Here is a 27883-nt window from a genome sequence, read left to right on the forward strand (position 1 = left end):
ACCAGGGGCATCTGGGGTGGTTGGCTTAGCACTGGCCTCTCACCACCCAGCAAAGCCGAGCAGAGTAGAGCCCTCCATTGACGGCAACTGCAGAGTCCCCAGTTGCTGTACAAAAGGTCAAACCCTTGGTGTGCAAGTTCTCTTCAAGCCTCTGCTCTTTCAATTTTTCTAATATCTAGTGGCCAAGTCCCCATTCAGAGGACAGAGAAATCAATTGCATCTTTTGGCAGAAGTAGCTGTGATGTTGTATTACACCGGGTGTGAAGGAGAGGGGTGAGAAATGTTGGTGGCCATTTTTGTGACCTGCCACTGATAATAAGGGCTTGTTATGAGCCGCATGGTTTGGATTTCATGGTGGGGAAATATCAGGGAGCAATTACAGGGTTGTCAGGGGCCTCCACACTGGTGTTAACGTGGTCAAAGGCCGGGTGTTTCTACTGAGGTCCAGAAGCCAACATGAGTGCGGGACTTTCCATCCCCAAGTGTGAATATACATCATGCATGATGTGGCTTCTTGGGGTGGGATTTGAGAACTCAGTGAATGTTCAGAGAATGGATTCTCCTTTCTGCCCCAGACCAGGGGGTGAGGAACCATGGATTTGCTTAGTACTGTTTGTATGATTGTACCTAGCTACACTTTAAGTTTTTGGCTTGATCCTTAACCTGGCATCTCACAGAAGGCTTCTCATTGGTAAGAGCAGATTCATAACGACAGCAGACCATCACTCTGCCACTTTCTTACTGTGTGACCAGGAAGAGGTCAACATGGGACTCTCTTTCTTTTCTTCTGACAAATGAAGACTGCCATGAGGATTAAAATAAGGATGTTTATGAAGTGCCTAAGCCGGGGACTGGCAGCAGGGCCTGCTCAATATCAGCCATCCCTGAGGCTTGGGTCCATGGGCACTGGTGATGGCCAGATGAACAGAGCTGTCACTGGTAAATAACTTTTGGCTCACCCAGCAATGCCAGATGGTATGCCAGCAACTCGGGCCAAGGAAGCACGGGGCAGAATCTATGAGGAGCACAGATATGGGACTAGACCCACTCCATGGTCATTGTTCACACAGCCTAGTGAGGTTGGCTTAAGTCCTGTTGTGTATGTGAGGAAGGTGAGGGGTCATAGTCAGGTGTCACTCCAATCACACTGGACTGCAGAACAATCCACTTCCTGGACAGTGCTATTTAGGTGCTCCCCTTAAATACCCTTTCCCACATCCACATCCTCTCAGGTCCCCGGCCTATTCCTATACCACAGGCATATCTTTAGCACAGGAAGAGGGAGAAAAGACATTTAGACAGTAGGAAGGGAGGCAGAAAGGGAAGGCGCCTCATAAATGCTGGCAGCTGCCAGGGATGTGATGGGACTCATAGAGCAGCCTATGGCCCTTCACTAACGGAGGTCAACCCTAGCCTTCAGACACTGGGGGACCAAAGAAAGGGCTGTCCTCATCAGACCAGTGTCTGACCTTCCCTTGAGTAGAGCTGCCTAGAATGAGTGAGGAAACAATTATTTATCAGGGATGAATTGGTCAGGAAAGTGGACTTACTCAACAAAGACCAGGAAGCATTGTGCCAACCAGGTCTAATGAGGGTGATGGAGCTGCTGAGAGCACAATGGCCTTGCTGGCACCAATGCACACAGAGCATTTCTGATGAGCACAGGTGGGCAGACTCTCTGTGGAGAGTCAGAATCTGGGCCTCCAGCGGCTGGCCAGGAAAGAGCAAAAAAGACCAAACTCTTGCCTGGGTCCCCAAGCAGAAAGATCTGTACCCCTGAACTGTTTCACCCAACCCCTTTTCAAGGCACAATGTAGCCAAGGCTGCCCTTGCTCAGGTTCCCTCCATACTGTTCTGGTTGGGAGGGGAGAAGGGTTAAGACACTGCCCTAGGAAAGAGGGGGCATCCCTGGAGGGGTAAACTGGCATTTAGATGGGATTCCCCCATCGCTTGCTAACCTCACTCACTGCCAAGGCCCCAGGCTCCCTTGGGCTTCTAATTAAGAAATAGAGAGATGAGTGCTGTAGAAAGTGCTCTGGAAACAGTCTGTTCTGTTCTCTCTCCATCCCTGGAGACTCACTCATTCCCATCTTAATAGGAGAGGGGGTGGGGAGAAAGTGCCTCTAAAGTCAGAGCAAAGACTATGGCTCTTCCCTCACAGCCTGGGTCCCCACGTTCTCCACCTCACCCTTGGCCCAGGCTTCCTGGGGATGGCCCAAGTGATCTGTCCTTAGCCACTTTCTGGGCTTGAAGAGACTCTCATGGGCCATGATCTGAGCCAAGGGTCTTCAAGTTCTTATGGAGAGAGAGTCATGGGCAATTGGTCTTAGATGGTCTTTGGCTCCTATAGTCCCCCCACCCCATAATGGACTCTGTGTCTGGGGGTTGACTAAGGACTAGGAGGTATCTGCAGGGTCACTCAGCAGGGCTTTATCCACCATTCTGAGACTGGAGATCAGCTCTCTTAAGGATCTTTGGCTCTAGCATACAGTCCCTGACCTGACATCTCAAGCCCTAAGTGGCTAGCAGAGCCCCGGAGGGCTTCTCTGGAGACTTCTATGGAGCCAACTCAGGCAAACACAAACGTGTCTTTGGTCATGGAATGCTTAAAGCAGGAGAAGGAGAAGCTACTAGGGCTTTGAGACCATTTGTGAAGCTTCTTATACCTTGGGCCATGGACAGCATGGATACAAGTACATCTGTTGGTACAATTGCTACTCTCTTGAGTTTCATCCCACCCCACCCCACCCCCGAGAAGTAGGCAGGAAGAGAATACCACATCCTGTCTCTGCTAGCTTTTGGAAGCAGGAGCCAATGAGCCCAGTCCATGTTTGTGACTTAGATCATAGGGGCCTTTGGGAGCTTCCTATTCCTGGGACTCCTGAGTGAGGGCCCTGGCTGTCTGACAGTGGGAAGTGATGGGTGAGTTGCCTAGGGTGATGTGAGCAACAAGACCCCAGTTAATGGGAGGGCAGCTTTGGCTTAGGGTGCCCAGTGTGGAGCATTTACACAATGGAGAAAAGCTACTGCCTCCTTCACTGTTTGTGGTCACCATTCGTCCTTGGACAGAAATCTCCATCTCTGTGTAATCTGCAGCATAAAGGATGCTGAGAGTTCAGAGGGAGCCGATAAGCATGGGAAAGTGGTTCTGGAAGCATGGGCCCACTCAAATGCAGACTCACTGACCACAGCTGGAATGCTTTTGAAGCCAGTGGGCCGAGTCCAGCTTGTGGAATTTCAGAACAATTACTCTGACTAACCGTTCTGCAGTCTGGCTTGCTCAGTGAGTGTGTGTGTATGTGCGTGTGTTTCCCTTCTCCTGTATGCATCTGTCATTGAGTGATAAAATAGAACATGATGAGTGTCATTCTAAAGCAATTACAAGCAAGATGTGTAATGGCAGAGATGGAGAACACAGCATATGGCCTCCGGCAGCCTCTGTGTGAAAACTAACTGGGAGGTTTTGTTTCGCTACCACCCCCAACCTCCTCAAAAAACAGATCAACTTCATACTGAGGGGAAAAAGATCATCCACTGGGTTGGTGTGGAGGACTCCAGGGCTGAAACAGAGGGGCTGTTGGGCACTGTTGTCAGGCAGGGTGGATGCCAGGTGGAGGGTCTTGCTAGCTGTAGAGAGGGGATCGATAAGGAGTGACAGGAACATCTCTGAAGAGACAAAGCTATGCATCCCAAGTCAAGAGTTTGGGAGGAGCACTTTGGGGAGACAAGGAGAATGGAGGCTAAACGCAATGTGCTTTCATTTCATCTATTTCGATTCTGCTTAATGTCTCCATTTCCTCCCTTGGCTCCAGCCGCTTCCTGTCCCCCCAGTTCCCTGGTAGCCAAAGGAAGCTCTCAGGCCTCCTCCATGCTCTCGGGCCTCCTTCATGCTGTCTGTCGATGACCAACTTTTCCTCCTTCCGCTGGGGAATGGCTTTGTTTCTGAGAGCCACAAATGGGACAGGGGCAATATCTTACTTGGACTTCACAGTAGTCCACAGAAGATCAGACATTTCCTGAGCAGATTAACCATGGATATGACAAGGGTGAGCACAACTGGTCAAGGCAGTTGCTCTTTATACACTAAATTAGGACCTTTGCTCTGTCACAGGCTTCCTCGTCTCACTCTGTTCCACCCCCAACCCGACCCCATGCCAGCTATGTATGGATACATGTGCGTGCATTCCTGTGTCTGTATATATGCTGCTGGTTTGAAGACAACATTTTTCTAGGTTGCCAAGTCAATGGCCAGAGTCCATAGAGGCTCAAGAGTTCTTAACTGGGAAAGCACCACCACATTTTGATTTGCAGGACAGTGGAGAATTAGAAGTCTTCTTTGCTAGAAGCTACCAAGTTTGACCTCAACTTCGAGAGTCCTCTCTTTCCCCTTCCCCTACTCCATCATGTCCTAAGAAGGGCCTGCAAACTCATAGTATAAGGATCCAGATTGTTTTAAATAGTTTTAGGCTCTGTGGGTTGAGTATTCTATTCAACTACTTGGGCTGTGTCATAGAGATGCAAAGTCAGCCACAGACACCAAGAGAAGGAACAAGCATGGGTATTTTCCAATTTTATTCATCAAAGCAAAGGAAGGAACATATTTGCCATTGGTTTGACCTCTAGAGGGGGGAGATAAACCTGCTTCAGACCACCTGGTGATGGCAGAGGCGGGATCATGTGAAGCCTGGCAGCTCCAGCGCAGATCTTACGTGTCTGCCACAGCACCATTTCCACCACTTCCCTGGGATGGAAGGAGTTCATGCCAAGAACCAGAAAACCATGGCTTTGGCATGGCGCTATCTTGTGTGTGTTTGGTGGTTATCAGCAAGCATGGCACTACATGCAACTGGGAAGTAGCCTTGAGAAATGACCCATGTTGCTTCCTGGGGAGCGACTGCAAAGCGTCTGGTAGAGGAAGGAGGATATTCCACCAGGTAACGGGAAAATGCACATAAAAATGGCTACGTGGAGGAATCATAATCAGTGTGCTTTTCTGTAGATATTTCCTCCTGACCCTATGGTGACCCCAGGTCTTAGGGAGCCCGGACCCTCCCTGTTCTATCCTATTAGAGCAGGGAGTGAGGCTGAGCGGTATTGGTTATACTTCTGTTAAGGACAAGGAAGAGGCAAAGGCAATCCCGGTTGTGCGTTAGTTTCCTCTCTAGAGACTTGTAAGCAAGAGTCTTACCTCTCTGAGCCTCAGTTTCCCTACAGCAAGGTGAGCACTGTAGGGAGAGGCAGGGATGTTTGCAGGGAAGGGGGACTGTGACCCTGGAACGGGTTAGTGGAAGGAATGAGCTGACCTCAAGCCGGGATTGGGCTGGAGCTGCTCTTGAAACCAGGAATGCTACATGTCAGGAAGAGAAAAGTGGGACTCGTGAGCTCAGGCCAGGCTGGAAAGACTCCCAGAGGGTGCTGAGCTCACAGCCCAGACCCTCCAATCAATAGGGCACGGCTATTTATAGCATCAGCCTGAGAGAAACTTAATTATGATCAAAAGGAGCTATTTAATATCGTGCTTGCCGAAGACGCAACCTCTTGTCAGTGGAAATTAATCAGCATCAGCGGCTGCTGTGGGCTCCTACCCCCTCAGGTTCCGGAACTGGGGAGGCGCCTAACAGAGCGCGGGTGACGTCTGCACTCAGGCAGTCATCTCACATGCAGTTGTCTCCCTAGGGCTCCAGACACTTGAGGGTGAGGGAGAAGTGAGGGCCAGGGAGGTCTTTATTCAAGGCTGCCCCTTTCCTCTGTGCTCCCAGCTGCTGCAGCCTCCCCCACCCCCCTTCTCTTCACTGCTACAGGATCAGTCGTCTGTGCTATAAGGCTGGTGCTCTGGGTCAATTCTGCGAGACACTTCCTAGCTAGGTGGCTTTACACTACCATCTCCCCATCTGCATATTAGACATAATAATAACATTCCTTTTATTGGGCGGTGATGAGTTACCACACAGTCGCTATGTGAGCTATATCTGGTACATACTAAAAATTTAAAACCTCCAGTAAATTCTGCCTGACAGCCTTACCACATTACTATATGAACCAATATCCTCCCTAGAGACACTGAAGGAATTTCCTCCAAATGACAAACTTAAGTAGAAAGCCCAGTGGAGAGGGGCAGCATTCTCAGTGGAAGCTTCTGCAGGACCTAGGTAGGGTCTGTTTGCAATAGACCCTGACAACAAAAATAGAACTCACTTGTGGAATATCCAACCCATAAGAAACCACCCTGGAGCAGATGCGTGAGCTTGACCCACACAGGCTCCAAAGATAACTGGACAAGCATGACAGCCTGACAACCTAGGGCATCGGAAGCTACTCCGCTTTCATCTCCCACTGTGCGCAGCCACATTTGCTTCCCTGCGGGAATCTGGGCCAGTCTCACGACCCTGCTGGACGCTTACAGGCAGCCTGAGGTGTCTCAGCTCTATGGGTCAGATTTAGTAACCACAACTTTAAATGACACTAAATATAACCTATTGCCTGTTGCCCAGTTCTACCTGAGGTGGACCACAAACACCTCCCCTTTTCTTCTCGAGTGTCAGTTCAGGTCTCACAGGAAAGCAGACGACTCATAAAAGTTGGATGCTGGTGGGGAGTCCTTAAGGGGGACTCTTGCAAAGGTGACATTCCAGGATCACCAGGTACTAGAACCTAAAACGGGAACAACAAGAATGGTCCCCCTGAGGGAGCTGCCATCTCTGGGAGAGAGACACGGAAACCATGGTGACCCACTGGGTTGGGAGCAGAGAGAATACTGCTGTCTACTTGGTTTGCTCACCCATGGTGCCTCTTTGGAGGGCAAAGGTTCGCATATGTGAGCTGGACCTCCATAGGGATGGCAGATAGGGAGGGTGGAGAGAGGATCTGGAAGGCCACGGGATTCCCCCACCACAGCTTCTCCTTCTCTAACTTGCACGACTGCCGTGTACTACTGTCCAGCTCTGAGACTCGCTTCTTCTCCCAAGAACGAATGGAGACCCCCATCCATGTGTTCACCTTGAGGCATGACTTCTGTGCTGGTGAGTACTTAGCCTGCTCTGTCCTTAGCCTGGAGGCTTTCTCCCAGGCATGTGCCTGTGAGGTGGGGTCCCACTCCGTTTCACAGGCACCATTGCCTTTACTTGGAAACGTGGATTATCCGTGAGGCCACTCACCGTTTCCCTGCTGACCTAGTGGTCTGGGAGCATCTTTCTCATCTGTGTCTGGGTGTGAGGAAGGTGCCAGCTTTCCATTTCTCCCCATGCAGATGACCCAAATGAACATCCTATAGGCTTCCTTCAGGCCCCGATTGTCCCCTTAGCTTCCAGTCACAGTAACTCCTTCCAACCAGCCTCTTCCACTCTCTGGCAACCTTTGCTTGCTTGCTTGTTTGTTCATTTGTTCCTCAATGGACCCAAGTAGGCAGACTGCTCAGATCACAGAGGGGAACTTTGCTTTTCCCTGGAGAATACAGTAGGTAGTTCCTGATGCAGCCCTGTCTGCAACCCAAGTTTTAAAATTCTAGCATAAATTTGTAATGTTGAGTAATGTATTTTTAAGTTCATTCTGTTATTGGAGGAGGTGTGCCACAGTACCTGTGTGAAAGTCAGAGGACAGCTTTAAGAAGTCAGTTCCCTCCTTCCACTGCAGGTCCCTCAGATCAAACTGAGGTGCTCAGGCTTGTGCCATGAGTACATTTACCCCTGAGCCATCTTGATGGGCTTGAATGGCTCTTTTAGTCCCTCTGAGCCTCATCTGTACAGAAAGGATATTGGCAGCTCCTCAACTTCTGCAGAGATGCAGCGAATTCTTTCATTGGAGGTAGTTAGAATACCGACGCGCTTATGCTATAGTAAGTGTTCGATAGGATGCGGTCGATACCACGATTGTGTTTTTCTCTCTCATCTGATTGAAAACAGCTTGTGCGGAGGGTCCCCTGCCAAAAGACAATCCGAAGAAGGAAACAAAAGTCCCCACACCCACTCCATCTCTCCGGCTTTAAAAGTCCAGCGTGGGCAGCTGGGAAGTGCTGGCCTCTTGTGTCAAGAGAAGGTAGAAGTTTCTGGGTTTCTCATACTTAGGATTACACACCCCTCTGTGAAGGAGCATACGTGTGAGGGGGAAAAGTCAGTGGGGCAACCCTCCTTTCCCAGTAGCATCTTCCCCGGATGCCAACTCTGGTAGGAGATGAGGACTGGGTAAGACGGATTGCTGTCAGGGAAGTCCAGGCTCAGGCCCCCCCACCCCCCGCTCCAGCCTCAGGGATTCTTTCTTCCTTCTCAGATCCTACACAGGGGTAAGGCTACAGAGGATCCTTGTGTGGAAGAGATCTCTCTGTTAGCACTGTCTTTTCAGGGTGGCGATGGGATGGGTGAAGACCCTTTTGAAGAGCAACTTCCCCTTACAGCCATGATCAGTACCTCCAAGGGGAGGCAGAGTCCAAGCTGAGGGTAGTTCTAAGTCTCACTGAAACTCTAGAGCCAGGAAGCAGACTTCAGACCCTTTCCAAGGTGGTTGTGTCCCGTCAGTGGACCAGGCCAGTCCCTAGGCTAAGATGCAGGTGTGTTCGGCTGACTGCAGCCCCTGCTGCCTGGTTCTTTGTCGGAGATTTCCTCCAGGACACTCCTGCTTCCCGGCTTTTATTCTGTTCCTGGCCCCAGCCCCTTGACGTGCCTCTGGAGAACTTTGCTCTTTACCACCATTTCCTTCAGACTTCTTGCTGTGTTTCTTTTCTCCCCCACACTGTGTCCTCGGTGGCCCTTGAAGCCTTTCCTGCTGTCTGTTCAGACGGTGCCTACCACTCAGGCGCCCAGCCCCCACTCGGATGGACCTTCCTTTCAGCCCTCCTGTGGTTGCCCAGCCCTTCTATGGTTGTTGGTTTTCTTCACACTTACGCCTCCTGATCTGTTCACCAGCTCCTCCCTTCCTTTTAGGGGACGGGATCTCTGCAAGTGCAGACAACTTTGCTTTGCTCTGCATTCTGACTTCAGCACCACGGCCAGTTCCAGGCACATAGCTGTTGCTCAGTAAATGTTTGGTGAATGAATAAATGTTCCGCGTCTCATTCCTTGTACGCACCCACATTTGAGGTGTCCCGCATAGGTGCTAACTTTGGCTTACCCATCCAACCCCAATACATTTGTGTCTCCACTTGGTAATGAAAGTTCCCAATTCTAAGTAAATTCATATTCAAATGTAAGAGAGGGCAGTAAGAGCTGACATAGGGGCAGGGTGCTAAAGGGAATGCAGATGAGTACATGTGTAGACTCAGACTATCTGACTTCAGTCCACTCTGGGCCATTCACCAGCTGGGACCTTGAGCTTGTAGATGCAGACAAGGAATATATGCAAGGGTGCAAACCTGCTCACAGCACATGATCACTAAACGCAAGTCGTGTCAGCTTCAGACCAACAGAGTGTCCGTCACAGGGCATCCTGCCCTGAGGCTGGAGAGTTACTTTCTACTCCTTGGAACTCTGCCAAATCGTCTCTTCCCTCTCTGTGGCTTCAGTGGACCTAAGAAAGAGCCCTTCCTTGTGATCAGTCACCCCTCTCCCACCCCACTGAATAATGAACCCATTCAACACTTGCTGAGGTCAGACTGCTCAGGGCTGGGGAGAGCCTGGTAAGGTGCATGTCCTCAGAGTTTGTCACCCAGCCACAGACATAGCTGTCCAGAGCAGGGAGTGAGGCAGCAGGGTAAGTGGAGGAAGTGTTGTCAAACAGTGGTTTCTCAGCCCATTAGTGGGTCATGAAATTAACTTAATGGGTCACGACCAGAATTTTTAGAGCAGAAAAGAAATATCATGGGATGTGTCATATCCAGAAGGGAAAATGTGACTTCTTGTAGAAGTATTGTTTTTACTAGATATTATTCATGGATGGGTGGATGGGTGGATGGGTGGATGGGTGGATGGGTGGATGGGTGGATGGGTGGATGGATGACTGGGTAAAACATATTTCTTACTTGGGGTCACAGTAGAAGTGTACAAGGTATCTGGCAGTAGCTATCATTGAGAGTCATACAAGCTCTCCTGAAGGAGGGTTCTCTATGTAAAGTGTGGGATACTAATCCTTAGACTGAAATGAGGTTGAGGGGAGCCTCTTCTGGGTGGAAGACATTAGCCAGAAATGTCAAGGCAGGGGGAAAGTGGGCAAGCAAAAGAACAGAAAGGAGGACTATAGTTTTACTTGTCCCATAGATCAGGCAAATGTATTCATCCCCACCCACATGCCTGGATTTTCGGACATCTGTCCTCCCTGGCATTCTCCTCTTCCTTGTCCCTCTCCAGAGCAGCCTCAGGTCCTTGCCTGCAGGCTCCTCTTCCCTGTAATTGTCCCTGAGTATCACTGTAGCTGTTCCCCGTGTCCCAAGTAGCTGTTGAGTTGTAGACTCTTCAGAGCATTTTCACCCATAGTGTCTACACTGTGTCCTGGTGGCCAAATGAGGCCAGCAGAACATTCCACAGCATCTCTGTTTTCACAGAAAGAAAACTGGGATTGAGCAAGGGGGGCTCAGTTCAAGCTGTGAGTGGTAAGAACCAGCACCGTATTTTTAATTTCCAAGAATCTTATTTATATTACAGTGGAGTGTGTGTGTGCAATGCACCAACCGTGCAACCAGATTAGCCACTGGTGACCTTGGAATGTCACCAGTGTGACATTGTGTGACCAATGTGTGCTATACGTGTACCTCCCTACCACCCAAGCAGAAACCAAGACATGCTTGCTGTGGTTTTCTGGACTCATTGAAACATGACCTTGGGCTCCATAGAAAGGATCCCAGTGAAAGCAAAGCCCCTACCTCTTTCTTCTCATCTTCGCTGTGCATGGTTGCCATCTCCTCTCTCTTTTCTCCCTCCTCATCGGGTCCTCCCATCATCTCCCCCTTTCTTACTGTCCTTCTTCATACTCCCATTGTCTGTCCCTGCCTTGCTGGGCTGCACATAGTCAAGTGCTCCCTGCTGCACACAGAAGTTATCAACCAGGTTGTGGTCAGGAACCTGGCCCAGGCACAGGAGTAAGGGTTGGGCCAGATCTGAGAGGAGCATCAGAGCTCCTGACTAGGGAAGGAAGAATGGGGTACACCCTTTGGGTGAGTCAGTTTTGGTCACTAGGGAGACAGTCTGGACAGCTGACATAGAAAGGCTCTCTAGCCCTGGAGTGGGGTGGGGAGATCAAAGCAGAAGGGGCCCCAAAAGCTCTGAAGAAGAGAGGAAATAAATTCTGCCCTTAACTGTGAACCTTAGTCCTGAGCGCCTCCAGGCAAGTCCCCAGGCTGCTGCCTCCCTGGAGGCTGGCTCTCTGCCCTGTGAGTCACAGGCTCAGCAGGGAGTGATCTATTTGCTGCTAAGCACTGGGCTGTGGCTGCTTTTCCAGGAGCTAGAGCCATTTACAGATGGGAACAACTCTCATCTCTGGCAGGGGAGCCCCAAGCCCAGCACCAGCCCAGTGCCTCGAAATAGAGCTTCCTGGGGGGGCCAAGCAGACTAGGAGCCCAGCTGAGGCCTTTCGCATGATAACAGCCAGCCAGTTCTGTTTGTCCAGTGAGCTGGTGAGACAAGTTGCCCAAAGCATCAGATGATCAAATGGACTTGTCCTGGTCATCGTATGCTCCAGGGCACACCAGGAAACCATTAAGAATCTCTTTGAGGCACACACAGTGTCTGAACTGGTTCCTAGAGGTCAAGCTGTTACCTTCTGCCCTTCCTTACATCTTCCTGCCTGATGATTTCCCCTCATGCATAAACATACAGAAATATCATTGTACCCCAAACAAAGGCTGCATAGCAAGATAAAACAATACCAAAAAATAAATAAATAAACAAAAGCGATCACATAAATTATCTCAATGCAACATTCCATGTCTTTTTTGATAATCCTTAAACAGCTGGCTTATTGTGATAAGGTATTTGTTAGCATTATAAGAAGATCTGAAGCCCCTCCCACCTCAGGATGTTCTTGTAGGCTTCAGAGGAAGAAAAGTCCCCGTGACAAGTGTTCTACTCATGTTAGCTCCTCAGATTGGCAACTGTTTTGCTTCAAAACTGCAAGGTGCCATGTGTCTGAAAGCTGCCTGTTAGTCTCCAGTCTCCCGAGTACCATCGGTGTGATTTAGAGGAAGTTGTTTAATGTAAGTCTGAATTTGTTCATTCAGAATACAGGAAAAGCAAAAATAGAGTTGTCATGGGACCCAAGTGAAAGTTCATTGAGATAGTGTTGGAGAAAGCACATAAACTTTGAAGCGCTGCACAAATGCACTTAAGTATTTAGTTTCTGAGAAGTCCTTACCATAAGTACTTTGGATGCAAATGAGTTAAACTTTCCAATCAGAAGCTGTAGAGTGGGCTAATAGATGTTGGAAGCAAAGCCCAACTGCAAGCTACCTACAAGGCTCGCCTTACCTAAGGCATACTCGGAGACTTAAATGAGAGAATGCAAAAAGATCTTCCACGCACCTAGAAACTCAGAGAGACAGAGAATGACCCCCATGTTCCCACTGTGTCTTGTTTAGCCTAGCTGAGATCCAGACCCACACCATCTTTCCTTGTGACCCACACTTTCCTTCCGACCCACACTCTCTTTCCTTGTGACCACACTTTCTGACCCACACTGTCTTTCCTTGAATATTTATTGCAGTCATTTTGTCGGTTGAGGGAATGCATGAGTGTGTATGAGAATGGAATAGGTGTCTCCCTGGCCTGCTGGTCTAGTGAGACCCATGGTAGGGTGGTGTGTGAGGACAGGAAATAGCTCTGGCAGGATATAGCAAAGCCCTTTGCAAACAGAAAGAGCAACATAACCTTCAGAGTTACCATGGCTGGCTATTTAATAATCATCTGCCTGTCTCTGGGGGAGTATTGGAGGATGTGTTGCCTCCATACAATGAGGTTAAAGGAAACAGGAATGTACCACCCAAGGGGGTCTGGAGGCTTGTGTGTATGGCAGGGTGGAGGTGGATGGAGATGGGCATCTGAAGGTTTGGGAAAGGTCAGGCCCTGAGGCCTGGAGATCTTGAACAGTCTTTCCAAAGGGCTAAGCAGGCTACCTGGCTGCCTTCTTCCAAAGAAATGCATGAAGGGGCTCAGACCACATCTTCCCAATCATGTTCACCGAATACACACCATTCTAAGCACCACTTTATTCCTTCTAGGCTTTACTCAGCATTAAATCACTGCTCTGTTCAGTTTCTGCCTGAAGCCCCCCCCCCCCCGTGTGTGTGTGTGTGTGTGTGTGTGTGTGTGTGTGTGTGTACACACACACACACACACACACACACACACATTGGTCAATTGAAACTGCCTCCCCCTGGTGAGTATACTACACTAGGAATATGGGCCTGCCACAGTATGGACCACATTCTGCTCCTCATTCAAAACTCCAGGTGAGCTGGCAGTTCATCAGAAGTCACAGCTCCACATTATCAAGACTCACTAAATGCTGTGGCTGTGTGGGCATAAACACATTTTATCCTAAAAGGTTCAGTAAGTGGGTAGTGCCCTCAATTCTCAGCCAAACTGTCCAAGGTCACAAGTCTAGCAAGTGACAGTAGAAGCAGGGCCAGAGCCCAGTCCACTGGGTATCAAGAAGGAACAGGCTCCTTACACCACGTGTGTAATGCAGAGAGGCTGAAGTGGATCTGATGCAGGGAAGGCTTCCATACTGTTGGTGTGAGGAGGAATGAATTCCCTGAACTGCCCAAGGCCCAGGACGACGTTTTAAATTCTTTCTTGGCAGCTTCAGGTGACTGTTGAGCTCAGAAGGTAAAATAAGACCCCTGGAATCTCATAGCTCTGCGAAGTGGGATTGGACAAAGTTGAGAGACCAGGCCAACACCAAAATCTGTTGTTATCTTATAAAATGGCTGCTCTGGGTAGCCCCAAGCACCTGCCCAGATCCTATCTGAGCTTTCATTGACTTCTGCTCTCCTCATAGGGGTGCACAGGATGGGTCTCTGGGTGGGCTATTGTGCGTCTGAACTTAGTACCCCAACTAGCTTCCCTCCTTCCACTAATTCCAATGGAGACTTCTGCACAACACTCACTGTTCCAGCCCTGGGAACCAGTCCAGGTATCCTGGTCCCATAGTGTTGAGTAGCAGAATCTAGTAGGTAGAGGGGTAACAGCCAGGCCTGCTGAGGTTGGCAGGCTGCTGGCTGCTAACTGCCCTGCCAGTCCACCTCAGCTTCCTATAATGACAATGGCTGAAGTACTCGTATTTCTTTCCCCTTTCCTCCCCTCCCAGTATAATCATCTCCTGGAAACGTATTCACGTGTTTGAGAAGGAACGTTTACTGGGTTGCCTGCATGTGCCAGACACCATGGGGGATGGGTAAAGAGCAATGAGCCTACATTGTGACAGCAGGGGGCTGTGGGACACTGAGCTGATCCTGTCAGCATCCCCACTCGGGGACAGCAGCATACACACACCCACGAGCTGGTCAGAAGCCTAAGCCTAGAGGGGATGTGGAGGCTCAGTTCAGGTCCAGCACAGAGTCAGCTGGCTTTATCCTCCCACGGCCTCTGCTCCTCCACTGACGATTGCCTGGGTCCCTGGGAAAAGTCTCTTTGGGGACTACCAAGCTGTTTTCCCACTGTAGCCACCAAGAGGACCATTTGGCTGTTTGTTTATGCTTTACCTTTCTGCTAACTCAGGAGCAGAACAGCAGGTCGGTAAGCCGAGTATCGCCCGTCCCTGGCTGCTGAGTGCACTTCTGAGTGTTTCTTCTGTTCCTCTGGGGGCTCTTGCTCTTGCTTTTCCATCATCAGGTGGGCTGCTGAGTGTCCCAGGGATCCAGCCTCCCTCCTCCTCCCCTGTGGTCTCCCCACCGCAACCCCCCGCTTGGATTTTTAAATGTAGCTTTCCCTCCTCTTTTGTATTTACATAATAATAAGTCTAATAAATAGTTGTCTGGAAGATGGATGAGGTGCTGTCTCTCTGTTTTCCTGACAGATTGAGTCCTTTATGAAACTCGCCAAAGTAGAGGCTTTGTGGCAGCTAATGAAAGGTGAGCTCTGTGAGGCCTGACTGACTGCATGGAGCTTGGCGTGATTGCAAAGAGCACGCACGCTGCTTCTGGGATTTGCGTGCCAGCCACATCACTCTTGAGCCTCAGTCTGCTCCACTGTTAAGTGGGCTGAATGATGCCTGTCTGCTAGCTTCAAGAGACAGAGGAGCACGCAAGATGCTATGTCAACCAAGTGCACTGAAAACGTCTGGAGTACCCTTACTTTCCTCAGACTTCTCCTTCCAAGCTTTGCCCTGTGTGGGTAACACCCGGGCAGTGGAAGCAGAAAACAAGCCACACGCTGCAACTGCTCTTCAGGGAGAAACCAAAATGGCCACTCCCACTTTTTCAGAAACACTGGGAGACTCAAGTTCTAGTCTCAGCTTGGCTCCTTGTTGCCCTCTGTGGGCCTAAGCACCTTTCCTGTAAAAGAGAGCATTCCACAAGCCACTGTCTAAAGTGACCGCCACTCTGATGGGTAGGAGAGAGGGCACCAGCTCTGTGTTGGTGTCAAAGCTACACCTATGGCCAGTCCAGGCTGTGCAGGGTGCTCACTGTGGACAGAGCTAGGTGGAAACATGGAGACCAAGGGCCCTCTACTCTGTAGCTTGTTTTGCTTGCCAGGATCCCATGGCTACCTTGGAGCTAACACTAAGGCTCTTCTAGGGACTATCCTCCCTTTAGCCAACCCGAAATGCCCCTGCCCTGACCAAATACTGAAGTCCGCACCTCTGCTGCCTCTGCTTCCCTGCCCATGTGCTTGTGGGTTCTGGCACCAATTCTTCAGTCAGATGCAAGGTCGGTGATTAAGAGCTTTCACCACCATGGCCTCAGAAAGAGGACAAGGAAGTCTAACTTTTTTTTCTTCCTACTAATCCCTGACCAAGCCATTTAATCAAAGCCAACACCTCATTTTCTATCTAGAAAATGACTGGAAACCCATTCCTTCATGATTTAGAGTAGACCCTTCCCTCCTTCTTTCTACTTCACATGTATCACCTTGCATCCTAGTTTGGGACTCCCTGAAAAAGAGAGCTAAGACCAGTGTGGGTGGAGCAGGCTTGAGACTGAGGGAAGTAAAGATGGTGGGCATGGTGGCTTGGTGAGTTGGTCATCTTGCTGGGTGAAGGGGATCAATCCCATGGGCACTTCCGAGAAACTGTCACATGGTTCAAAGTTGCCACCTATGTCCAAGGAACTTAGAGCATTGGGCTTCTGTCTCCATTGGCTGTCTCTGGTTTTGGAGAAAGCACCCAGGCAGCTTAAAAAAAAAAGTATTCCATGTTCTTGTGTAGGACTCAGGGTGGACTTGGGCACTTCCCATGTCTGTTCCATGAGTGTGTGTGGTGCAGTCCCCATGGTCCCCCACCATTTGACTCTCTACTAGATGGGCTTTTCTCTTTTTTCTTTTATATATTTTGTTATTTTATTTCTTATAGTAGTAGGTGTCAGACGTGCTAGGCAAATACTGGGATTGAACCCAGGACCTTGAGGATGCTGGGTAAGCTCTCTACAGCTAACTTGCTTCCCCAAGCCCTAGGTATGCTGTTACTTATTCATTTCATAGTTTTTCCTCATCTCTGCTGCAAGCAGACCCAAGCCTTTCCGGGACAGGAATCATCTGCTACCTCTATACTGTGCTTAGAAGAGCGCCCAGTACATGACTAACAGTGAAATCTGTGTTTCGATGAAGGGGCAGATTCAAAGGAAAAAATGCATACCAAATTCTTAGTACGGATTAAGCATGGAAAAGCCCGGGAGAACACTGTTTCCATTATCCAATTATGTGGATGCGGCTCCTGCCCCCTGGAGGGGGCCAAAGGACTGAGGCATTGTTCTTACACCCCAGATCTCCAGGGCAGGATAAGCAGAGCCACAGCAGCCTCCACAAGTGATCAGATAACTGCTGTCAGCAGGTTGAGGCTGTGGTGTGGAGGCCTTTCCCTCTACATCACCCCTGATAGGCTGAATGATGAGGCCTCCAGGGCCTCACCCTGGAGAACATTTGCCCTTGCTAATTGTGTGTCAGAGGACCAGATTCCAGTCACAGGTGGGGAGGCAGGGTGCCTAGAGGTTGCCTTCCAGGAGTCAAGGCTGTGGGGTCCCCAGGTCACCTCCCCAGTGCCCTCAGCTGCTAGAGCGGGCTTGCCCCTGGCTGCCTGTCATCTGCTGGGGATTACAGTGCCATTTGTTCTAATTCTTGTTGACATTTCATTTCACACACTATTAAATGAACCTCTCCAGAAGGGATGAAAGAGAAGTTTGCTTTGGTGAGAGAGGAAAAGTAATGTGTACTCTGGGGTAAAACAAGGCCCTGATTTATTGCTGTGATAAAAACCCCAGTAGATATGGTGCCAGCCTCCAGACCCCAGGGCTCTGGGCTGGGGATTTGAGCCTGGGTTCTTCCAGGTTATATTTTACCTGAGGACCTGCTTAGCCTTACAGGGAAGAGGAAGAACCTGGGCAGGACTGCAGCCAGAGACTCGGGACCCTATAGGCAGGAGACTATCCCTGGACTTCCTGTAAGTCACTCCCTGTGGGGATCCTAAGCAGACTCCCAGGGAGGCTGCCAACCATCCAGGGTGGAGTCGGTGAACAGGAGCAGAAAACGCTAGGTTTTTTGTGAAAGGTTGGGCAGTATCTCTGGGCAGTGTCGCGCTCTGCTGAGGTTAACCCTGACGATGCTGCAGTCTGGCCAGAGCAGGACACCTGCCTGCTTGCTGCTCTCCTGCCTCCGCTTGTCCCTCGTGCCTCCTCACTTGTTTTTGGAAGGTCTTTGTAGCGTACCTACTGTGTGCGCCTGATTCTGGGAACCCTGGAGCTGAGAACAGCAGTGATCAAGGCTATTTCAACCCCTGCTCTTGAGGGCCTTGTGCAGAGACGGGAGCCTGAAGCTGGAGTCACCCATTTTATAGTGGAAATTCCATGGTGCCAGGGTGCTGGTGTGGGTGGGGTCATGCAGGGAAAGTATGCAGAAGCCTGGCCCTCTTGAGTCCCTGCTCATCGAATGAGTGAGTGGACAGGCTAACGCACGAGGGAGTATGTTCCTGACGTAGTTCAGACACTGGGCTCAAGCAGATCCCTTACCCTACTTGGTACCGGATGGGATGCTTTTGTCTATAGCAAGCTAGGCTGCATTTGATGACCTCTGAGGTTTGCCCGTCTCTAGAAGTTAGGGATCGTGCTTTTGTGGGGCTTTGAGTCCGTGAGACTTGTCTGGTTGCATTGAATTGAATTCGGGGAAGTGAGCTGAGCTGGCAGATTGAAAAGATAGGTCAGGTCAGACTAAAGGAGTTTTGACTTCAGCTCAGTTGCAAAGACAGCAAGGAGCCACTGAGGTTTGCTGAGCAGGAGAGCAGTCTGATCTGAGCGGCACTTCAGGGATGGACTCAGCAGAGCAGAGCAGGCTGGGAGGTAGTGAGAGGGCACCACCTCTAGCCAGCCTGCCATCTGCTTCCTCTAACTAAGTATGTAAGACCCGCCCATGGCACGGAGGATTCCACTTATGTAGCAGGTTCCTTGCATGCTCACAAAGCCAATTTCTTCAGGCCAGGCCTCTCTTGCTCTTTCCCCAAGGAGTCTGCTGACCCCTGATGACCCAGTGGATGCATAAGAGCTGGATCTGCTTCAGGCATGAGTGCAAACCTTCCTGAGGAAGTTGGGGGTGGGGTGCTGTATGTTTCCAGGAAGGGAATGTCCTGAGCCTCTGGTAACTTAGATTCTACTCACCATGTCCTCTATGTCCTCCCCCAACCCCCAACCCCTGTACACCATTTCCCTTCCTCCCAGAAACCTTCCCCCTTGTCCCTCAGGGCTGATCCAAAGAACTTTTCCCTTTCTTTCCCCATGCAAGACCAGCCAGCTTGATGATGGTTTCTTAAATATGTTTCCCCTCGCTCCGGCCTCCTAATGTAACCGATTAGCATGCTTCAGGCAAAATGATACCAACCTTCCAACAGGTCTTCCCCTCCAGTCTCGCCCCAGCCAGCCATCTCCTGAGCTGCTTCAAGAATCACTCATTAGCCAGCCACTCACTCAACATTTCCTTAGTGACTCATGTGTGCCGGGAGCTGTGCTAGGCACCCGGGAGGTGGCAATATGCAGGAAGCCTGTGGTGTCTGGTGGAGGAGTCGGTGCTCCTCAGCCTTCCTGATAGCATTAGAATCCAGGCTGAAACTGGATCTGCTAAGGTGCGGAGGAGAGTGGAGAGCTTCAGGAGTAGCCTTTGACTTAGTCAAGGAAGAGAATGCAGAGGGTCTCTGAGTAAATGAGCCATATTGTGGGGTTTTAGGACCTGACGCCAGCCACCCTTTATTCTCTCAGTGAAGCCAAGGTGCTGGGGAGATGGCTAGGCCCTCCTTTCTTTTCTGGCCTGCGTCCTCACGGCAGCCTCATCTTCCTCCTGTCTGACCAGGCACCTTGACACAAGGCATCTTCTTGTACACAACACTTTTACCTTTGCCGTTTCCCCACCTAAATTGCCATCCTCACCTTCCTTCCCTGAGCACTACACAGTACACTATCCTCTAAGTCCACACAGCCTTGTGGTCATACCGGTATGTTCCCGGTCAGCTTCTTCCACAAAACCCTCCTTCCTGCCTGGGAGCTCTCTGTATACCCACACTGGGTCATCTCAGAAACTAGGTATATATGAATGTGCCAGACCAGACTGAGCTGTACCAGCTTCTATACCCGGGCTCCAGCCGGCTGAAAGATCTCTGAGAGCACCCTGCTTTTTAAGAGGACTCTCATCTCTTCACTGAAGCCTGAAACCTAAAACAGTACTATGGAAAGACTTGGAGGGGTGATCTATTTGTGCTTATGAGATAGATAGATAGATAGATAGATAGATAGATAGATAGATGGATGGATGGATGGATAGATAGATAGATAGATAGATAGATAGATAGATAGATAGATATGGAGGGGCAATCTGTGCTTCTGAGATAGATCGATAGATCAATAAATAGATGATAGATAGATGATAGATGATAGATAGATAGATGATAGATACATGATAGATACATGATAGATGATATATAGATGATAGATAGATAGATAGATAGATAGATAGATAGATAGATGATAGATAGAAAATGAGTATGTGTAATAAGCAAATCCAGGGGAACCACAAAAAGCACAGTTTATCAGGATGAGATGTTTCCATGTTTTCTGCATGAATTACACAGAGCAGGCCTGTGCTGCGCATTTTTCTATTTTTATAAGGCAGCCTTGCAGAGTTTATTTTCCTTGAGCTCATTTGTTGGAATAATGACACGGGGCCTGAACATGTAGCTAACTGAAAGGCTGTTACAGATAGGGACTTGTGTCCACTCTATGAACAGGGTTAGTAGGGAGCACCCAGGAGGGTGCTCGCACATCTGAACTTCCAACCCGTCTCCCACACACATCCACAGGGAAAGCGTGTTCACCATTTGCTGCAGAGAGGCAGTCCAGCTCCGCTGTCAGCACTGGATAAGCAAATGCCTGCCCCTGAGGACTGAACACCCCTCCTGGCACATCTATTCCGAGAAAGGTAGAGGCTGCCACCAACTTCATCAGAATTATCGTTATTGTTGTTGCCATTTTAATTACTTAATATTTCGTTATTTTTGTCACTTAGTGTGTCACCAAAATACCCAAAATTTGCATCTCCCAAGAGAGAAGGACATGTTTTTCTCTCCTTGAGCAATTACAACCAGATAAGGATAAGATATTAAAATGATTTCATTTATGTATTGCTCAGTGTTAGTGAGTAAAAACAGACAGTTTAATTATCTAGGAGTAAGAGAAGCAAGTGGTTGCACGAATAACCCAAAAGCCAAGAACGCCGGCTTTAGAGTCGACTCAGAAAGCTGTCTGCAGTCACACTGGAGAGGATGAGGTGGGTCTGACTGGGCCAGTTTAAAAGCTTTTGACTGATGAATTATCAGAAGGACCTTGCTGCAAAGTGTTGAATATTTTTAAAGGCCCCAACGTCCTGGGCTGTGTGGATGGCATGTCTATGAAAAGTCTTTCTTGCTAATTTGAGAATCTACTTAAAAGTGTAGGGCTTGAATTTCCTTATGTGCTCCATGCTTATGTGTAGATGGATAGGTTTGGCTGTCAGTCTGGCCACCTCCAGTAATACCTACATGCCTCCTTTAAGGATCAAGAAGAAGGAACAGACATCAACCAGTTGACCTGGATAGATAAAACAGCCTCCTATGGCCCTAGAGGATACTGAGGAAGATTGCTGTAGTTGTGGTTCTCACCAGGATAAAGACATTATCCACCTGCAGAGAATGGAGTCCACTAGAGCTTAGGGCATCAGTGGATATCAGAGCCGCCCAGAGATGTGGAGCATGTATGGGGACAGATAATAGGTCCTCATGCTGTTGTCCTCTGCCTTAGTCTGGGCCACACCAGGAAGACATAGCTCCTCCCCAACCCTGTGCCTCACCATGCACACAACACAAGCCCAAGGTATTCTTGACTTCTTAACAAGCATGGTCTCCTCTCCACTCCCCACTCAGCTCTTTATTTCTGAGACCTCCAATTCTCCACCGCCCTGGGACAGTGTTTCATACCCTGCTAAGTTCCAGCCAGCTTCCCATACACCCAGGGGCATGAAGGCCCAGAAAATAAAAGTTCATCTTAATAGCTGCCTTCAGAGATATATAATCAGGAGGGTAAATCTGCCTCTAAAAATCATAAAACGCATCATAAACATCAGAGAAAAACAGAAAGGAATTTGGGAGATCTACATGGTTATAACGACAGAGATAAATGAGATTTTGCTGTGTTTTAGGGCCGGACTCCTTATCCCTGGGTGGTCAGGGCAGCTGCCTCTTGTCACGCAGAGGGAAGAGTAATGCTAAGGTTCTCGTGACTCCTTAGTGACAATTTTTCTACTCATCCTCTTTCTGCGTGGAGCCACCAGATGAGCTGTGTTTCTGGGACTTAGTTTCCTAAGCTGTGATGTAGGAATGGGCCTATGGATGGTCAAGGTGATGGATGAGATAACCACAGTGTTTAGTGTACAGTCAGGACTCATCAAATCTTCAGGCTGCTCCCTCTCTCAGTGCAGCAGCCTACACAAGTGCATGTTAGGTCTCACGTCCTTAAACAGAGGAGAGCCCCTGGGAGTAGAAGGGAAGATGAGGGAGTCGTGCTTGAGTGCATGCAGTGTGAAGTATTGTCTGCAGTCCCACTGGCTTCGTTCTTGTTTCTTTGTTGGAGGGAGGTGTCCATTAGCCTTGTCTATCTACAGATAGGAAAGATGAAGGCAGAGGTTTCACAGTCCCAGTACAGAACCAAACTAAATAGTTATAGCTGAACTCTTCCGTACCTTCTTTGGAAGGAAATAGAAAAGACAAAAGGAGGGCGAGAGAAGGAAGGAAGGAATTTCCAGGGGCCTGAGAACAGTGTATGAGAAGTTATGGTTCTTTCTGCCTCCTCCTTGGTCTCCGGGTGGATAGCAGCCCAGGGGAGCATGGCTTCTAGGTGTGCAGTGGCAGCTGGGCTGATCTTCCGTCCACAGTGGCTCCTGAAGTAGACAGCAGACCTGTCTTTGTCTCTTGGATGTGACACTTCCCTTGGAGATAGCCTGGGTCTCTCTTGCCAGTAATGGAGGGAAAGTACAGACAGGTTCAGGCCAGAGCGATCCCATTTGAAACTGATGACTGCTCTGGGTGAAGTATAAAATCTTCCCTATGCTGTGATCCCATGACCTGTGGAGGCCTCGGATGCACAGCTGATGGTACTGGAGTATCATCTGACCTTAGTCAAGCACGCGCAGAGACACAGTGGCTCCATTAATGTATCCCTCTCTTTAACCTCAGGCAAACCCTGTACGGTAGGCATCTTAGCCTTGTGGAGATTGTCTCTCACTGAGACAAGTGCTGCCATGTGTCAAAGTCTTGAATCTGACCCCTGCATGGGAACTCTATACCCTGTCATCTCTCTGTTCTTTGAAATCTGCAGGCTACCTGTTGGTAAGCTGTCATGCAAAAGTCCCCTGCTTGTTGGAGACCTTCTGCAGGGTCAGGGAGCCGGGCTGTTATAAAATAGATTTCCATGTATGAGCTTTGAGGACTTAAGAAATCTGCATATTTTCTTCCAGGGAAAGGCAAAATCACACTAAGGCAGCCCTGGGCCTACTCAGACGAGATCCCTAAAGAATTCAGGCTAATGGAGACAAAAAGCAGAAGGTTGGCTGCCAGAGCTGGAGTAAGGGCAAATAAAGAAAACCTCTCAGTCCAGAGGAAAGAGGAGGAGCAGGCCAGGGGCTGGATTTTATGTGTGGCAGTAAGGTGCCCCCTCAGTGATGTCCAGATATGAATCCCCAGGGTCTTTGTAAATATGCTCTCCATGGCCAAGAAGGCTTAGGCTAGCAGTGGTCCTGAGGCTGCTTAGCAGCTCACTGTAGGAAGGGCGGAGTAGCCGGAGTTATCCAAGCCTCCTGCCTCCCAGAGTCCTTAAAAGTGGAAGAGGGGACAGTCGAGCCAAGAAGTCAGAGCAATGTCACCAAACGAGGGCTCATCCCACTCTGCTGGGTTGAAAGACAGACTGTGGGAATCACAAAGATTTTAGCCTAGTAGAACCTGTTGCAGACCTCTTAACCTATGGAGCTGCAAGCTAATGCATGTGTAAGGTTTAAAACTAAGTGTGCAGTCTTCTGGAACAACGGCCATATGAACCCCCCCATAATTCCTAAACAAGGTTGTTTGGAACACAGGGTTTCTGCCACAAGGATGAGGATGACACTGAGGAATCTCAGTCCTGTGGAAGGGTCGTCCCATGGGACGCCCCTGGCCCTAACCATTGAGCTCTAAGTTAACAATACCCCCAACAAGCACTTAGCCTGCATGTCAAGCACTGCCCAGGCTCTAGTTTTGCATTAACTTATAAACATATCACAAGAACTGTGGGAAGTGGGGTTGGGGATTTAGCTCAGTGGTAGAGCGCTTGCCTAGCAAAAGCAAGGCCCTGGGGGGCTGGGGATTTAGCTCAGTGGTAGAGCGCCTAACTAGGAAGCGCAAGGCCCTGGATTCGGTCCCCAGATCCAAAAAAAAAGAAAAAAAGAAAAAAAAAGAACTGTGGGAAGTGGCTACTGCCGTTCTCTGTTTGACAAGGAGGAAAGAGTCCTATGCAGGGTTACTAGGATCTGAAGCCACTTCAGAAGCCTTTCTTTCAGGTGCTACACTAGAGAGATAGGGGCTATCGTTTCTGTGTGAACATTTCTTCTCACCTACCTCCCAGAGATTAGCAGGATCTTAGGTTGCCAGTTTACCCTTTCTGGATTCTTTCCACACACAAGAGCACAGCTTGTTCTTGTGTATGTTCCTCTCTCTTATCTGCAAAAGTACTTTGTTCAGATTTGTGCTTAACTTTAGTATGCTCAGGAGGCAATGTGCATGGCTCTGTCCCCTTCCTCACATGGGCAAGGAAGGCTGGTGGTGGCGCATGCCTTTAATCCCAGAAATTGGGAGGCAGAGGCAGGTGGATGTGTGTGAGTTCAAGGCCAGCCTGGCAAACATAATCATCTTCAGGGTAGCCAGAGCTGCAAGGTGAAACCTTGTATCAACGAACAAACAACAAACAAAAACAAAAAGAGAACTGGGACTTGTAGTAACAGAACTGACCCTTCTACTCACAGCTGCCTGGATGAGTGTCCAGCGGTGCCCTCCATCAGCAGGTCTAAAGTGTCTTCCTTATCTTTATATCAAGGGAGGGATTAGAATTCCTGTGTCACTGGAGGAGAAACTCAGGGCTCAGAACTGCTTTTAAGTCATGATAACCATGCCTGTAATTGCAGCCCTTGGGAGGTGGAGGCAGGAAGATTGAGAGTTCGAGGTTATCCTCAGCTACATAGCTAGTTCGAAGGAAGCCTGGGTTACGTGAGACTTTGTCTCAAAAAAGAAAGTTATACAAGTCACCTCAGAGGGAAGCCTGCCCTATTGTCTGCCATGCAGGTCTAGCTATAGTTTACTGAAAGGGAGCCAGGAGTGGAGCGTAGTCTGACGGAAGCCCCTGCCCAGGCCTAAGCAGGGGCTGGTTCTTGGTTCATTGGCTTGAGACAGTGTCTTTCTAGCCCCAGTGAGTAAACATGCCTCAGCCAGTGTGGGGCCCTGCCAGGTGAGAGCCCCTTTGCCTCTGAAGCATCGAGAGCGAGCGGCAAATCAGGAAGCAGAGAGCAGTTCAGACCGTTCTTTGGGGTACCCTGCAGCCCAGGATTCACCAACTGCTCACACACTCAGGAGGCTTCCTGGTCATTGTCCCCTCTGTTTTCGGGTTACTTGGCTACAAGTACAAAGCCTGGGCCTAACACAGCTCACTGCTTTAAACAAAGAGGCCCATCAGTGAATTGCATTAAATCACCCGCTTTGTCCGCAGTCCGACAGCCTTTCTAAATCTGCCTACCTAATTAGCTTCTTCTCAGAACCCAAAATATGATTAAATCTGTATTAAAAATATCTGTTCGGTGTAGGATCAGACACACCTGAGCATTTTCTAAATTTAGCAGAAGGACAATAGGCTCCGGGTGACTTTAATTGGGTGCGTGATTGCTGCGGGAGTATATTTTAATTTGGATTTCCAATGTGTTTCTCGGTCTCTTGCCTTTAAATTGCGTGGCAGAGGAGGGGGGAGCGAGCAGCCGGCCGTTCATAACCATCTTCCCTCAGAACTGAATGAACAATACACTGTAGCCATCCGGTGGAGGAGGGGACAGGCTGCTGATGTGTTCCGGGCCCTCAGCACGTAACTCCCTAGTTCTGCTTTGACAGGTACCTAGGTCAAGGCTGGGCAGAACAGGAGAAGCAGTTAAAGGACTCTTCTTACAAGGTCTCTCCTGTCACTAGCTTTCCTTGTGAGCCCCCCCCCCCCTCCAAGTAGGTCTCTGTTTTTAATCTTGGGAGGAAGCTTTGCATGTTGATGTGTGGCTGTTGGGACAGGCACAGAGAAAAGGGACCTGGGACTTCATCTCCTGAACTCTGGTAGTTGCCTTTCTGAAAGATAAAACAGTGCCATGCTGGAGCCACTAACAATAATGACATCCCTGCAGGAGGCACAGGGTGGGCTTCTGAGGAAGGGTTTGGAAAACTTCCCTGGTTGTATCTGTCACCTTGCATCAGGAGGAAAAAAGACAGCATGAGTCACAGTGGGAACCGAGGTGTACTCAGTTTGTGGTAGGATGCCTTGAGCTGTTTTCTGTGTGGTTAAGAACAGAGCCTGCTCACCCAAGAACCAAAGGTGGGACAGGATGGGCAAGTCTGGGCACTGGGGGCTGTGAGGATACACGGTTTCCCTTCGGGGAGCTCAGCATCCTACTGGAATTATTACACCAGGTGCTTGCAACTGATTTTCAATTTGCAAAGCAAAACAAATTTGCATTAATCAGAAAAATCCACAGGAAAGCCTGTTTAGATTGCGATGCAGCTGCCAGAGCCATTTGGATTCCAAGTTTGCAGGAGGCTCTATTAACCCTGATGCCATCACAGGCTTGCTCCCCATTCCCTTCAAACAGTTACATCAGAGGAGCACAGATGTCCTCCCCGGTCCCAGGCTAGGTGGCCTTTTCCTCCAGAATTCCTCCAGGATTGTGCCACTGTTCAGTAATACCACCCCAACGAAGGGCTGTGTAGGCAGTAAGGTGAGGTTCAGGCAAAGCTGTGCCAGGGTCACCTGTGAGCTGCTCTTCTGGGAATCCAAGCCCCACAGCAGCCTTTCCTTCCAGGCTGGTCCCTGACTGCACATTGGTTGTTTCAGGCAGGCGAAAACTCATCTTAGCCTTATGTGGATGCAATCAGGAGGGGATGAGGGTTCCTGGGCCGCTGCAGCCCAGTCCTGTGCTTTGGCCAAAGTTCCTAACAGTGCTTTCTATTAGGAAGAAGAGCCAGGCTGGGCTGTGCTCTGTGCTCTTCCAACCAGGAGAGGAAGTCCTGTGAGGGGGTTCTTGTAGACATATTTGTGAGTGGAGGATATCCATCCAGTTGAGGCTTCAAGAGTCTGGGCTTCACAGGGAAGAGATGAGCCTGGTTTGAGGGTCTGTCTCCTTCTAACGTGCAATGGCCACGCCCTCTATTCCCTGCCCCCCACATAACAGGCATTCATTGATCCCCTACATGGCAGGTAGTCTACCATTGGATAATAGAGTAAAGAGCACAGTATAATGAAACCCCCACCTTCATAGAACCCACACAGTAGTAAAGGTTGACGCTCCAGAGATAACTAGGCAAGAAAAATGTCAGGGGGCAGTAGGATTAAGTAATGTGCAGTTCTTTTTGTGTCCCTATGATAAGAAGCAAAGAAGAACAACATCAGAGAGGAATGATTTATTTCGGCTCATAGTAAGAGTTCTGTCCAAGGTCCCCACGCACATGGCGATGGGAGCATGCGGTGGGGGCTGGGGCTTCTGTACCTGTGGCAGACAGAAAGAGAACCAGGACAAGAGTGATATATGGAAGACAGGGCCTGCTGACCTACTTCTTCCAACCAGGGCCCACGTTTCACAGATCTACTACTTGCTAGTAGTCTATTCACATCTTTAATCTATCCATGGATTAAGCCATTGACTTGATTGGTGCCTTCATGATCTAGAAACGTCCTCCCAGACATACCCAGAGGTCTGCTTCGTTAATCTGATAGGCGATTCTCAGTCTATCAGACTGGCAAGGATGATTAGCCATTACCGTAAAAAAGACTGAAGTACTATTGGCAGGAGGGAGGGTAGGCAGGGGAGGGTAGGCAGTAGGGTGAGGGTGAGCAGGAGGAGTTGTCTTACAACAGAAGAGTAAGCCATTGCCCAAGGTGAGCAGTGAGCTCATGGAAGAGAATGGCTGAACAACTCATTTACTGAGGAAGAAGAACCTTCCAGATAGAGAGAACAGCCATACAAGCAGGTGCAGGCTAAGA

General features: G+C 49.4%; 1 protein-coding gene across 4 annotated transcripts in view; it reads left to right on the forward strand.

Annotated features, from left to right (window-relative positions):
• The window catches only part of Kcnd3 (potassium voltage-gated channel subfamily D member 3), a 217599-nt gene that overhangs the window by 26574 nt on the left and 163142 nt on the right, over positions 1-27883 (forward strand).

This window comes from Rattus norvegicus, chromosome 2 (assembly GCF_021556685.1).
Source record: "Rattus norvegicus strain SHRSP/BbbUtx chromosome 2, alternate assembly SHRSP_T2T, whole genome shotgun sequence".
Taxonomy (NCBI): Eukaryota; Metazoa; Chordata; class Mammalia; order Rodentia; family Muridae; genus Rattus; species Rattus norvegicus.